The sequence below is a fragment of the Podarcis vaucheri genome, assembly GCF_965113315.1.
Source record: "Podarcis vaucheri genome assembly, chromosome: Z".
Lineage (NCBI taxonomy): Eukaryota > Metazoa > Chordata > Lepidosauria > Squamata > Lacertidae > Podarcis > Podarcis vaucheri.
The window spans coordinates 42,251,682-42,264,540 of NC_138758.1; the positions used below are offsets into that span (position 1 = coordinate 42,251,682).

At 47.8% G+C, this 12,859-nt stretch overlaps 2 long non-coding RNA genes and 1 pseudogene across 3 annotated transcripts in view; 1 reads left to right on the forward strand and 2 right to left on the reverse strand.

Annotated features, from left to right (window-relative positions):
* The window catches only part of LOC309524425, a 275,240-nt gene that overhangs the window by 84,329 nt on the left and 178,052 nt on the right, over positions 1–12,859 (reverse strand). The gene's annotated exons all lie outside the window — the stretch shown is intronic.
* On the forward strand, positions 3,630–6,250 carry LOC309524324 (disintegrin and metalloproteinase domain-containing protein 21 pseudogene; annotated as a pseudogene). Its single transcript has one exon. The product of its transcript is annotated as a disintegrin and metalloproteinase domain-containing protein 21 pseudogene (transcript).
* LOC309524403 lies at positions 7,381–11,634 on the reverse strand. Its single transcript, XR_014215886.1, has 2 exons — positions 11,318–11,634; positions 7,381–8,159 (listed from the first exon to the last, which is right to left on the reverse strand). It is a non-coding gene; the product is annotated as an uncharacterized lncRNA (long non-coding RNA).

Consider the following 12,859-nt stretch of genomic DNA (forward strand, 5'->3'; position numbering starts at 1 on the left):
CAAAAGTGGTTTGAAGTCTATACTGTGATATTGGCATCATAGTTTTTGACCCGGCAATATATCGCAAAATGTGATGTGTGTGTGTGTGCTATGCAAAAATCACAATGTGGGGGAAACCGTGAAGCCAGCCAATGCCTCTACATAGCTCCAGCCTTATTTCAGACAACATGATATATCGGTATATTGCTATGTTTAGCTGGTGATATATTGCGATGTTGGAAACCAGATATTGCACAGCCCCATAGATGCAAAACCACATATACTTGAACGGCCTTCCTGTGACCCTCCTTATTTTCCTGAGCCGGCACAAGAGCAGACCTTACCCCCCCCCAAGCAAGACAGAGAGTTTTTAAGCACTCTGTTTTCCTTACTGTGCAAGTCTCATTTAGCACACAAGTTCTGAGATGCTCTCACGAAATCTGGTAGGGCCATTTCAGTTCCCGTGAAATCTTGTGAGAGCATCCCAAAGCCCAGTAGGCAACGTGGGGTGCTTAAAAGCTCTTTCCACAGCAGGAAAACACAGCACAAAATGAGCTTTTTATGCTCTCCACCTTGCATGTAATTAATCTGCAAGGTTTCAATATGCAGGGTTGAAATTGTGCAAGTCAATTGCCCATAAGATGCAACTGCACTGTATTGCAAAAATGGTATCTCACACCGATACGCCCATCCGACATTGGCTCTTCCTAGTCATCAAAATGCTAGAGAACGTTGGGGTCTCATCAGCATGTGGTGGGCATGTGGGAAAGTGGCTCAGTTCCAAGAAGAATTTGTTGAAATAAAAGCAAATACTGAACCAAACACGTCTAAATGTCCAGAGTTGGTTCTGCTCAGCCTTTCTGCACGAGGTAGCACTAAGTTACAGTTCAAACCCCTGGTGGCCAGGCTTGTAATAATGAGATGCTGGAAGAATGGGGGGGGGGGCTGCTTCTTTGACAAACTGGTACAACGAAGTATGTTAAGCAGCACTTGTGGAAAAATTGACTAACAGAATAAAATTCACACATGGTTTAAAGCACAAAGACTCTTTTGCAATAGATTGGTACAGCTTTATTAGGTACACAGCTAAAAATGAAAACAGAGGACTGCCTTCACATTATGAAACTGTTGGGCAAACATAAAATGTATAGTTATGCATTTGCAGGGAGCAAGGTTCTCCTAAAATTCCTGGGTGCCCAGTTCTCCCCACAATTTCTGAAATTAGTAAATGAGGGGTTCGGTCAAATTATTTGGCAAGGCCTAAAAAATAAGTCAAGCCAGCTTCCTCAGGAGATTGGCTGAGAGAGGTGCCATTGAAGAACAAAAACAGGCGATGGCAGAAAAGGCGGGACAGTCAGTTTCAGGCAAGAAAGGGGATAGACTCCAGCTGTGCGTTGGTTTGCAAAAAGCAATAGCAGAGCTGGGAGAGGGAGGCTGCCAGGATTACAGGGGGAGTGATGTCACCCCAGGAAAAAAAATATCTATGATTCCATGATTCTACTGTGGGGAGTTTGTGGGGAGTGTTGTCCCAAACTGGGGTTCCCCGAAGTCTCACCACCTGCGCTGTCTGCTCCCCCTTTCCATTTTAAGCCTGGTGGACTAGGCCCTACGGTCCCTCTGGGTTGCAACACCAGTCTGTAGCTCAGTGATACTGGATAGTTTTAGAAAATTTACAGCTACGTTGTACTGGAGCTCTATATAAGCAGGCTGACTGAACCCTTCAGTTCAGTTCAGTTCTGGCCTGTCAATAAACAAGAGCTGTTTGAAGAATGGCTGTGTCGTCTGATATGTTCACTCACAACCTAACACTGGCGACGAAGATGGGATCGATGCACATCAGAGCACAACCAGATGCGGCCACTCTCTAAGCTGAATCACTGAGCTGAATCACTGAACGTCACTTTCGATCCCTTATTTGCATAACTATCTACAGTATTCCCCCTGCTGGCCCAGGGTGAGAACTTCAGCACATAAGAGATACAACATCTGCTTTGCATGCAAAAGGTCCCAGGTTCAGTCCCCGAGAGCAGCTCTAGGTAGGGCTTGGGCGAGAACCCGGACCAAAACCCCAGAGAGCTCTTGCCAGTCAGTGTAGGAAATATTGACCCAGATGGGCCAATGATCTGTACAAGGCAGCGTCCCATGTTCTGCCAGCTGATCCTAAGGGTCTCAAGGCTTGACTCTCCAGTCCAGCCGACTTGTCTCGTGTCTGAGTCTTTCCTGTGGGTACTGCTTTGGGTCTTGATCTCTGCCTAGTTTTGATTCTATGCCCCTATCCTTTCCCACCACGTCTCCTTTATTGGGCTGCAGTTCCCTCCTTGCATTGTTTATTGTGTTATCACCAGGTTGGGCACGGCTTTCCTTTTGGATAGAGGTCAAGTAGGAGCAGCCTCCACCTTCTCTCTGTCGCTCAATAGCATTTCTCCGTTTTCTCCCCTCAGAGGACTTGCTTGTTCTTCCTGCTGCTTTGAACATAGCCAAATAAACCTTTATTGCGTGGCAAGTCCCCCTCCCCCCTTGAGAAATAAATACACATGACGCGGTATTTAAGGTTAATGGGCGAAAACAGCCACAATTTTATTGATTGTAGGAAATGAGCGGTATTGGCTTAGGCCTATTGGCTATCAGCTGGAGAGGCGAAGAGAGGGCGGTCCTTGGGGGCGCCGGGCATAAATAGCCCAGGCCACACACACACACACCCGACCAGCCAATTGGCTAGGCAGGGAGATGACACCTGTGAGGATTCCCTCATTCTTGCGGGGGCTGTGAGCCCGCAACCCCACCTCCTTTTCAGTTCGGAAGTGGCTTTATTATCTTTCACCTCTCTTGTAAGCCTGAGATCATTCTGAGCTTTATCCCGCCTGACCTTTCCCCCTGTCACAGTTGGCTACTCATGTATACTCTTCCTTCACAATTCCCCTTTAAACCCACAGTGTGAATGTGGCCTATGTTAGCCCTCTTGGCCAGGATTCCAGCAATAAGTGGGTCCTGATCCACATCGAGAATAGCAAACAGCTGCTCTCTACCGTGTTCCGTGCTCTTCCAATGCCCACCTGCCTCAGCCGATGGAATGTCCACATTCAAAAAAGCATGAGAAACCGTTAGGCTGGTCATGGAATTTCCCACCACAGGAGAGGACATTTGAACCGGTATGGTGGTTCCTCCTCCCTCTTTGTCGTCTCCTTTGTCAGCTAAAAGTCTCTGGAAATACACTTTAGAAGATCAAATGAGAATTCCTGGGACTAGAGGAATATAATTATTGGGGTATCTTCCTCTCTCTGCTGTCTACCCTTCCTCCTTTTGGTCCTTCTTATCACCCAGAAAGGTGACCACAACAGCTTCTGAGAAGAGAAACTTGTGGCGCCTAGGCCCTAAAGTTGTGGAGGCCTTTAGAGTCAAAGGTTTAAGGACGGCCCGTGTTTTGGTTACCCTAACTCCATTTGCATATGCCAGACAGCAGTGGGCGCTTCACCTTTTTAAACTCTCTCACTACCAAATGATGTTGACGACTGTCAAGAGAGAGATGGTGGCAGGGGCAGGAATTGCCTTGTGTTTTCTTGAGCACAAGTCTAAAAAAGCCTCTTGAGAATTAATGATTGGTGGGGATGTTAAGTCAGAAAGCCCAGTCTATTCCTACAATCAAAAATTTCTCTCCTTGTACTTGAATTTCAATTTCTCTCCTCTCTCCTCTAGGCTGTTTAAGGATAGTGAATAGTGGAAGCAAATCATGGCACGGGGCAGCGGTGGCCTCCACAAATGGTTGTTTCTGCAGTTGATGAATCCTGTTATTTTGCTGGGGTTCCTCCTTCCCACCAGCTCATTTCCTGCTCCTGAGTATACGTGGTATGAAGTGATCATCCCAAGGCAGTTGGTGCTTTTTGAAGGGAAAGCCAAGAAGGATGACCTTTCCTATATCCTCAATGTATCAGGAAAGGACTACGTCATTCACTTGAAGCCCAGGAAGGATGACTTCCTGGTCAAAAACCTCCCACTCTTCACATACAGTTCCCAGGGCAGACGGATTGAAAGTCATCCCTACATCCCTGTTGAATGCTACCACGAAGGGCATGTGGAGGGCGTAGCCAATTCGCTTGTGGTTCTTAAGACCTGCTCTGGCTTGACAGGATTCCTAAGTATCAGAGACAGAAATTATGGCATAGAGCCATTCCACGATTCTTCCGCTTTTCAGCACCTTCTCTACCTGATCAATGAACCAAAGCCTTGTATGTGTGGAATGAGAGCTCCAGTTGCAAAGCGTCAGGCAGAAGAACTGAGGGTGGAAAGGGGGACCCGGCGTGACCCAAGGCACCCAAAATACATTGAGCTGTACATTGTTGTGGACGAGAAGCTGTTTCAGTTTGAAGGTGCCAATGAAACCAGGATGGGATACCTCCTTTTGGACATAGTTAACTTAATGGGTGTGCACTTCCGGGTGCTGCACACAAGTATTGTCCTGACTGGACTGGAGATCTGGAACACAGGCAACCCTTTCGAGGTTACAAATAACGTTGGGTTGCTTCTGAATAATTTCAACAGCTGGAGAGTGAACGGTCTTGCGAAGTGGATGAAGCACGACACAGCCCTGTTGCTCACTCACCAGGAGTTCGAGCACACCCTCGGGAAGTCATACGGTAATGCCATCTGCAGGCCAAGCTATTCTGCAGGGGTTTTGAGCTACTTGCAGAAGAACCCAATTCTCTTTGCAAGGGCCATGTCCCATGAGTTGGGTCATCACATGGGGCTTGAACACGACGAATCCAACTGTGTTTGTGGAGGATACAAAACCTGTGTCATGCATTCGTACCAGGCAGAAACGAACAAGTTCAGCAACTGCAGCATTCACACTTATGCAGAACTTGTGCTGAAAGGGAACCTGGACTGCCTGGACAACAGGCCCCCAAAAATACCACCTATCAAGCATTGTGGCAATGGATTGTTGGATAAGGGAGAAGAATGTGACTGTGGCGGCGCGCAGAGGTGCAGGCAGGATCTTTGTTGCAACGCTGACTGCACCTTGAAGCCACGTGCACAGTGCTCTTCTGGGGCATGTTGTAAAAACTGTCACTTCCGTCCAAGTGGAGACCTTTGTCGAATTCAGATCAATGAGTGTGACCTTCCCGAGTACTGTAGTGGGAAGTCTGAGTGGTGCCCCAATGATGTGTACATGCAAGACGGGACGCCGTGCAGCAAACACGATTCCTATTGTTATGCCAAGCAGTGTTGGACTCACAACTACCTGTGCGCCAGAATCTTTGGCTATGGAGCCACAGCGGCTCCAGCATCCTGCTTTCAGTCTCGGAATACTGTGGGGGATAAGTATGGCAACTGTGGCAGGGATTGGACAGGAAGTACTTTTGTCAAATGCCAGCCTCAAGATGTAAAGTGCGGGAGAATTCAGTGTAGCAATGTCAGAGACGTACCTTCAATACCACACTATGCCGTGACTCCCACTGAGTTGTCAGGCGCTGGTGCTGGCTGCTGGAGCGTGGCCTACCATGGCGGGACAGATTTTGTGGATCTCGGAATGGTGCCTGATGGCACTCCATGTGGCCCTGGGAAACTCTGCAAGAACCAGACGTGCATTTTCAGGAAGAAGGCAGTGTGTGATCCGAATAAACAGTGCAGTGACAGAGGTGTTTGTAACAACCGCAATAACTGCCACTGCAACAACGGCTGGGCCCCTCCAAACTGCCAGTTTTGGGGGTCCGGGGGAAGCATTGATGGTGGGTCTCCAAGGCAGAACTGGAGCACAAAAGTCGTGAAACGAGCTTTTGAAACAGTGATCCCTCTAGGAGTCCTGGTTCTTGCCGCTATCACTTTCATTGTGCCAAGGCTGTGGAAGCTACCAGGATGGTTTAGGCAATTCACCAGCTCAGAGGTTGAAGGGAATCTGCAAGGCAGCAGCCCAGATGTTGACAAAGTTGATTCCTGTCGCTCTTGCAAAGTAAAGGCAGGATTGAACTCTACAGATTCCAAAGAATAATGCTTGTGGACATTTCAAGGCATCCTTGGACCTCCTGTTAAGACATCGAGTGCACTCCAAAGCATCTATAATAAAGCAGAGGTTGGTGGCAAGTGGACTCCAGTTCCCATCATCCCTGGCTGTTGACCATGCTGCACCAGTGGCTGATGGGAACTGTAGTTCAGCCGTATGTCGGGGGCGGCGTACATGCTCCCTCATCCCAGAAATAAATTCCCCCTGTATATAGTCCTTATAATGGGAGCAATTGTAATACGGTCTTTGCTCTAATAAAATTTGCATTTTTCCCCAGTTGCAAAAGCCTTAAGAAGAATGCACTGAAATAGTTTAATGAAATCAAATGTTTCACTCCGTGCTGTGTAACCTAGCAGTAGTAAAACAGTTTGTCCTTGTTGGGTGACTAACTCAGAACTTCAAGGACCGTGAAGTGTCATTTCACTAGCATTTAGGAACTGGGTTTGCACAATTAACCATGTGTACAAACTTGGCTTTCCCTCCCTCGCCCTTTTCATCCAGGGTGAAACAGCCAAGACCTAACATGAGAAGAGTCCTGCCAGTCAGGCCAAGGAGCCATCAAGTCCAACCCCATGTTCTTACAGTGGCCAAACAGAGGCATGTGGTCAACCCACAAGCAGGAGCTGAGCCCAAGATTCTTTTCTTGCAATTGGATGGCCAGGGCTGAGGGCAGTTTTGGGTCAAAGCGGCTGGAGGACACCATCTTGGCCAAAACTGAGCTTAGGCTGAGCAAATGATGGAAGAGAGACACGCTGATATGGCTGCTCGAACTTGCCCCGGAGGGAGTCCCATTGCAGGGGTGGCACTTGCTTCCAAGTAAGCATGCAGAGATGTGCACAACTCGCAATGTATTCAAAGGGCCCCCTCGGTGTGTACAAGCGTACACACACACACACACACACACACTGGTGTGGTGTGTGTATGAGTCAGTGATAGCGCAGTAGTTAGAGAGCTGGAGTAGGTCTGGGAGAGCTCACAGGGTGGCTCTTGGGCCAGTCACAGTATCTCTGCCTAACCTTTCTCACAGAGTTGTTGTAAGGATAAAGTGGGGAGGAGGAGGAGGTAAGCCAGCTGGAGCTCCTTGGAGGAAAGATGAGATACAAGAAGAAGAAGAAGAAGAGTTTGGATTTGAGATCCCACTTTCTCACTACCTGAAGGAGTCTCAAAGCAGCTAACAATCTCCTTTCCCTTCCTCCCCCACAACAAACACTCTGTGAGGTGAGTGGGGCTGAGAGACATCAGAGAAGTGTGACTGGCCCAAGGTCACCCAGCAGCTGCATGGGGAGGAGCAGGGAAGCGAAGCCGGTTCACCAGATTACGAGTCCACCGCTCTTAAGCACTACACCACACTGGCTCATATAAATGTTAACAGTAATAATAATAATAATATCCAAGACAATAAATGCCACATGTTCCCTTTTGTCTTGACTGTTGAGTGGAAAACGACAAAAACAAGCAGCTCTGAGGAAGAACAGGTCGGCCCCACAGCAGCCTATTCTCACCCACATCCAGATTCCAACACAGTCCTGGAATAATCTCCTGTACAGGAACTGCTGCAGAATTCAAAGAGGCTCCCCCTTGCCCATAGAAAGAATGGTTGTCAAACACACCATCCAGGTCCCATGACGAAGCCTCAGCTTTCCTGCTCCACCAAAAGGCTCATTGGGGAGAGGTTGCCGTTGCTGCCGCCGCTGGCCAGTCGCGGTCTTGCTCCTTGTGTAGACCTGTCCTTTTCTGAATGCCAGAGTTCTTGCCCGTTCCCTCCCACCTTGTTGGTTACAGGGCGCTGGACTGGATAAGGCCCCTTGAACATGGCAGGGCATGGGTGGGATCAGGTGGGGAGCCTGGTGGGCCAAGGGGGCTGGGCTGCCCACCTTCCCCTCTGGCAATACGTGGCAGCGAGGAGGGGGTGCCAAAGGAGTGGGAGGAGAGAGTTTCGGGTGCTCAGCCAGAGGGACTCCAAAAGCTCCCTTGCTCACAGCGCCGTGGAGCCCGCAGCGGACTTGGCCTCTGCCTGGCGGCCAGCGGTGGGAAGCGTGCTTTCGTAGAACCTCTTCTGGGACCGCAGGAGCGGCGTCTGGGTCTCGCCGTCTTGGCAGGCCCTGCGCTTCATGCAGCGGAACGTATGCTGGGTCCAGCAGTAAACGGCGCAGTTCAGGAGGCCCTGGGATGACGCCGTCAGAGCCTAGGAGAGAGATGGGGAGACGGGCAGGGTCAGTGGCTGCAGCAGAACTGGAGAGCAGCAAAATTCCAGTTGAAGCAGCGGAATCCAGCGGTGCCATTTCAATCAGCTCCCCCCCCTCAAGACCATGAGGTCTAGCACCTTAATTTACTTTTTTGGGGAAGGAACACAACGCAGCAGTAAAGCCCTTGATCAGCATGCTGAAGGTCTTGGGTTCGAAACCTGGCACCTCCAGGTAGGTGTGGGAGGGACTCTTGCCTGAAAGCTACTGGTCCAACTCCATGAAATATCGTATTTTTCGCTCCATAAGATGCCCAGGGCCATAGGACGCACTGGACCATAGGAGGGGGAGAACAGGGGGGGGAATTCTCCCCCTCTCTGCTCAGCGCCCCTACAGCGAAGTGGCAGGATAAACGGAGCCCCATCAATATCTCCTTCCGTTTCACTGAAGGGGTGCTGCGCAGCTCTCCCTCTCGGCTGAAGCCAGGAGAGTCTTGCTCTCCCAGCTTCATCAAAAGGAACCCAAAGCCTTTGGAGCACATCGTGAGGTCCCACTGCGCTCCAAAGGCTTCAGGGATAGCCACCTGAAGCCTTTGCAGCACAGCGGGAACTCGTGCTGCACTCCAAAGGCTTCGGGTTCCTTTGGCTGACCGACCCCTCTCGCTCTCCAGGCTTCAGCAAAAGCAACGCGAACCCTGCAGAGCGCGGGGGGAGCTCTCCCTCTGCGCTTTGAAGGCTTCGCATTGCTATCGCTGAAGCCAAGGACGCACACACATGTCCCCTTAATTTTTGGAGGGGAAAAAGTGTGTCCTATAGAGTGAAAAATACGGTACTTTGCTTTCATGTTGAGGCCTAGTCCGTTTCCAGCCTATCTGGAGTCTCCTATCCTCACTGTTGCTGCTGCTTACTGTGCTGTTCTTCGGCTATCGCCCTGTTTTGCTCCCTTAAATGTATTCCGTCTCCTTAACCACATCTTTAAACAGACAAAAAGGCCTCCTCTGAAATTGTTTGCTTCAGCCCCCCCCCCTTTTCGTACCTTCTGCATTCGAAACAAGGTGCTTTGCCGCTGCCCCTCCCCAATATAAATCTTTGACATGAAATAACATGAATACTGCCCACGGCTCTCCTCAGGTTGTCTTGGACCTGTTGCTCATCCTCTCAGCCTGACATCCCTCATAGGGTTGGCGTGAGAATAAAATGGCAACACAGGGAGGGGGGACAGTGTAGATTGTCATCGGAGAAGATACTGGGGTAGAAATCCCATAAACCGAGTGGCCCCAAAGAGCAGCCACCTTCACTCCACCCCCAAAAAAATCCCCATTTGCTTTTCTGAAGGAGCATCCAGTGCCATTTTGAAAGATGAGTAGAACCTGCAACAAAATGTTGCAGCGGGGTTCAGCACACTGCAGCCCCTTTCGCCTCCCCTCCTGGAAAAGGCCTAGTTAAGCATGACAATTCCATTTCCTTCTCCATCCTGTTTTTTCTATAAAAAAACAAACCCACCTGCCCAAAAGCAAAAGTCGATCAGCATTGTGTAGCTCCTGAACACGCTCAGTACACTTGCCCCGTCGTGTGAAATTTCAGGGCCGAAACTTGGGAGGAGGAGGGGGTGCTGGTGATTATCTCTGCCCTCCCTCCCACCGCTGAGCCCTGAAGATGGAAAGAGGGGGAAGTGGAGGCGGGCAGGACCCTACAAGCCTAGGCAAGAAGTTCTAGCCAGCTTGCGCAGGGCTGAAGCGAAGAAGCTGCATGCAGAGTTGTCTTCATAAAAAATCGTTTTTAAAAAAGGCACTCTCACCAGGCTGGAGATGACAGGCAAACCTGTTCTGCTTTCCCTGGGCTGTTTTAGCATTCCCCTACCCCAACATAATGGGGTTAAACCACAGAGCCTAGAACTTGCCGATCAGAAGGTTGGCGGTTCAAATCCCCGCGAAGGTAAACGGCGTTTCCGTGCGCTGGTCTGGTTCGCCAGAAGCGGCTTAGTCATGCTGGCCACATGACCCGGAAGCTGTACATTGGCTTCCTTGGCCAATAAAGCGAGATGAGCGCCGCAACCCCAGAGTCAGTCACAACTGGACCTAACGTTCAGGGGTCCCTTTACCTTTACCCCAACGTGTTTTCTGAACTTCTGCAAACCTTGGGTGATGCTTTCCTCCCTCTTGGAAGGTGGACGGTGCAGTTGGCAGGTGGAGAATGAGTTTGCTATTAGTTTTTAGGATTCATTTTAATGTAGCTGCTTTCGGGGCAAAGGGCCCACCCTGCAGGGCTAGCCCATAGGTCCCATTGTCCGCAGCGCTGGTCATGTCCGTGGTGCTGTCAGGGGTTGACCTGAGGCTCACATTGTTTCTTTTATTTTTATTTATTTTCCTTGCATTGACAGCTTCCGTCACGGAAGCCAGAGGGATACAAATGTTGCAATCCCTTGCAATCACTGAGAAGCAGTCAAGTACAACCTTCCTTGTAATGTTAGAGAAGACATGTGAAGGAAGGTTTGGTCCAGCCAGTTGAAACTTCCTGCTCCTCCTGGCTAGAGCATCCTTCCTTTTGCATGTGATAGAAGGTGGGCGTGACCTTACCTGTCCAGGTAACAAAAGGACAAGTCACGCAGCATCCCTCTCTCTCTTTGATTTCCTTCTTCGTTGGATCAGCTTTTAGCTAGGACTGCTCTGCTAGCTCTCAGCTAGCAGCAAAACTGGGATTATTACCCCATATGGGGTAGATCCACATGTACATATTGGTAACTAAGTTTGCCTTCAGGGATCCAACTGTGAACTGATGTGAGTAAACTTATTTTTATCATCTTTGAATAAGATTGTGGCATCTTTATTCTTTTTAAGAGGGATTCAAGGGAATTTACCAGGAACGTACAATTCAATCTGAGACAGATTGAATTGTATAATAGTGAGAGGCTCACACGAGCCTGCAACCAGTTATCTGCTGTGCATGAAAAGAGGAATGTAAACTCTGTAACTAAAGGGCAAAGTGTTCCACAGGACTGGGCCAATGACACTAAAGTCTCTGCTTCTTGTTGTTGTCAAATTTGCCTCATCAACTCGGGGAACGAGCAAAGACTCTCCTGCAGGTGATCAAGGGTTCAGGCGATCTCTGAGTTACCTTGGACCTAAGTTGTTCAGGGCTTCAAAGATTAACACAATGCTTACCTCTAAAACACAAAATCCCATGTACGGCCTGGTGTGCTCCAAAGATGTCAGTCTGAAGATTCCAAGGATAAAGGCTGGAAAAATCAAAAGGGGAGGACTCAGTCACCAATAAAATCGCATCGCTGTAGCCCCAAAGTGACTTCAGTAAGGCACAGGTAGGTGTTTTTATTTCCCCAGCCAATTATTTGTTTTACTTATTAAACCTGTATCCTCTCAAAGAAGTCCCAGGGTGGCAAACTTCAAAACTTTAAAGCAGGCTTCCTCAACCTCGGCCCTCCAGATGTTTTGAGACTACAATTCCCATCATCCCTGACCACCGGTCCTGCTGCCTAGGAATAATGGAAGTTGTAGGTAAAAAGCATCTGGAGGGCCAAGGTTGAAGAAGCCTGCTTTATTTTATTTTTTAAATATTTATTGAGATTTTACACTAAACATCCGTTTTAAAAATTAAAAATAATTAAACCAACAATTACACATACAAAATACAAAAAAACGGTAATTGAAAAAATAAAAAAGGAAAAAAAATATTTTAGGAAAAAAATAATCCATTTTCCAATATCTTTAAGTTTATTTGCTTATTTCCTTGACCTCCTCACACCTCCCCTTTTTGTATTCCCGTTTACAAAGTCCTTTCAACAAATCCTTACCCTCTTTCATTTATCTTTACTCTGTATACTTAACCTATTATAACTATATATTTTCATCCATATAACTATCTATATTTACATATTCTTATTAGCCTTAATACCAAAACCACTTATTTTCAGTGCAACATCATTTTAACATTCATTAATTTTACAGTATTTCTGCAAGTAGTCTTTAAATTTCTTCCAGTCTTCTTCCACCGTTTCTTCTCCCTGGTCTCGGATTCTGCCAGCCATTTCTGCCAATTCCATATAGTCCATCATCTTCATCTGCCATTCTTCCAGAGTGGGTAAATCTTGTGTCTTCCAATACTTTGCAATAAGTATTCTTGCTGCTGTTGTAGCATACATAAAAAAAGTTCTATCCTTCTTTGGCACCAATTGGCCGACAATGGCCAGAAGAAAGGCCTCTGGTTTCTTCAGGAAAGTATATTTAAATACCTTTTTCATTTCATTATAGATCATTTCCCAGAAAGCCTTAATCCTTGGGCACGTCCACCAAAGGTGAAAGAATGTACCTTCAGTTTCTTTACATTTCCAACATTTATTATCGGGCAAGTGATAGATTTTTACAAGCTTGACTGGTGTCATGTACCACCTATAAATCATTTTCATAATATTCTCTCTTAGGGCATTACATGCCGTAAATTTTATACCTGTGGTCCACAACTGTTCCCAGTCAGCAAACATGATGTTATGTCCAACGTCCTGTGCCCATTTAATCATAGCAGATTTAACCGTCTCGTCCTGAGTGTTCCATGTTAACAGCAAGTTATACATTCTTGAAAGTATCTTTCTTTTAGGATCTAACAGTTCTGTTTCCAACTTTGATTTTTCCACCTGGAAGCCAATTTTTTTGTCTGACTTGTAGGCCTCTCTTATTTGGTAATAGTGAAGC